We start from the raw sequence: 2,051 nt of genomic DNA, 5'->3' as shown, positions 1-2,051 counted from the left end.
GTCATTCCTATCTTCCATACCGGGTCAGACCAATGGTCTAGGAACCCTGGAATCCTCTCTTCTAACATTTAACAATGAAAGGTGATTCAGTGGGAATGAATAAAAGAAATAGTCATAAAGTGTAAATCCAAGGCTATGTTTTTGTTGATCTTCCTTGAGCTCCAAGAAGTCTCTAGACTTGCATTGAGAACAGAATGATTTCTCATTCAATATCATCTAGTCTCCTGTTACTTTTCCTTTCAGGAAGTAAAGTTGAAAACTCCTCAGACCTGCCAAGTGCATCATGTCAGCTGTCAATGACACCAAATTCCAACCTGTAGTGATCCTTCTCACCGGAATACCTGGGCACGAAAACATCCGTGTCTGGATTTCTATCCCCTTCTGCTTAATGTACGTTATTTCCATATTAGGAAATTCAGTCATTCTATTCATTATAAAAACAGATCCAAACCTCCATGAGCCCATGTACCTTTTCCTTTCCATGTTGGCCATCACAAACATTGGCATATCGCTATCCACCCTACCAACAATACTGAGCATATTCTGGTTTAACTCTCGGGAGGTCAGCTTCGACGCCTGTTTTGCTCAGCTGGTCTTCATCCACTCACTTACATTCACTGAATCCTCCATGCTCTTGTCGATGGCCTTTGACCGCTTTGTTGCGATCTGTAACCCGCTGAGATATGATTCCATATTAACCCCACCCAGAGTAGCCAAGATGGGACTGGTGTCTCTCCTAAGAGGGATGGGTGTTATACTCCCGCTCCCCATTCTCCTGAAACATTTCCAATACTGTCATGACAATGTCCTTTCCCATTCCTACTGCCTGAACCAGGAAGTCATGAAGATGGCTTGTTCAGATATCAGAGCCTAAAGCATCTACAGCTTCTTTGTAACACTCACTTCACTGGGGTTGGACGTCCTGCTCATCTTCCTATCTTATGGGTTGATCCTCAAAACAGTGCTGAGCATTGCGTCCCACGCAGAGCGCCTCAAGGTCCTGCACACCTGCATCTCCTACGTCTGTGTCGTCCTGCTCTTCTACACCCCAGAGACTGGCTTGTCTGTGATACACAGATTCACAAAGAGCTTTTCTCCCTTGGTTCAGACTGTCATGGGCAACGTCTATTTGCTGGTCCCACCCCTGATGAACTCAATCGTGTACAGCGTAAAAACCAAAGCCATTCGTGCGAGGATAATCAGGGTATTTGTCAAGTGAAGGGTCATTTCATCACCCGGCTCCGCTGTTGATGACAAGTGAGACCAAAAACACAATCCACCTATTGCATCCTAGACACTTCCAGAGGACATGAGAGGACATGAGCTACTGATCCCCGTCACCAGCTGCTAAGGAAGGACAGCACACTGGGGGAACAGGACCGAGGCAGGCAGCAGTATTTAGAAAGATTCTGTGTTTATGTAGAGCCAGGGGATGTGTGGGATGTTATCGCGTAAAGAGCTGTATCGGAGTCAGCTCATACCTCGGAATTGCTGTGGATACAGTCAGTACAGAGAAGGAATGTGGATGTTTTGTCACGGTACATGACCTGTCACTGTCCCGTCTCTAGTTAAACACCCAGGGCCATGAGAAAAGCTGCAGAGCTGTTTTGCAGTCACAGTCCTGGCTCTAACTGAGCACTCTGGCTGCTGCGTGATTGAGGAGAATGGTACCAGCTGTGAGAGGGGCTATTCCAGGGGCACGGCTGCCCACCCTTCTCCTGCAACCTCACCCAGGCACCTGTGACTGACTCATATCAGAGACAGGAGCCTTAAGAGAAGCCATTCAGTAGCCCCCTGTAGCCATGGATGGAGCTGCGCAAAGTGCCTTCCAGCCCAGCGTACTGCCCCAGGCAGAGTAGAGCTGCCTGTGTGAGTGAGGGTTGCACACACAAGAGTCTGACAAGAGACTCAGGCCGAGATTCCCTCACTGTCCCATACCTTTGTTGTGCTGCCCCAGCCATGGAAAGGGCTGGAAAGGGGCCTCAGCTCCCCAAAAGAGGCACAACCAGCTCCTAGCCCAGCCCAACCATTCAGTGGCCATTTTAGGGGGT

At 48.6% G+C, this 2,051-nt stretch overlaps 1 pseudogene; it reads left to right on the top strand.

Moving 5' to 3' along the window:
• The first annotated feature begins 283 nt into the window (after positions 1 to 283).
• Positions 284 to 1,219, top strand: LOC137149680 (olfactory receptor 51G2-like; annotated as a pseudogene).
• Positions 1,220 to 2,051: the final 832 nt, after the last annotated feature.

The sequence above is a fragment of the Emydura macquarii genome, unplaced genomic scaffold (assembly GCF_026122565.2).
Source record: "Emydura macquarii macquarii isolate MOO-44397 ecotype Brisbane River unplaced genomic scaffold, CSIRO-AGI_Emac_v2 contig_807, whole genome shotgun sequence".
Lineage (NCBI taxonomy): Eukaryota > Metazoa > Chordata > Testudines > Chelidae > Emydura > Emydura macquarii.
This window is presented reverse-complemented; position numbering and strand designations above follow the sequence as displayed.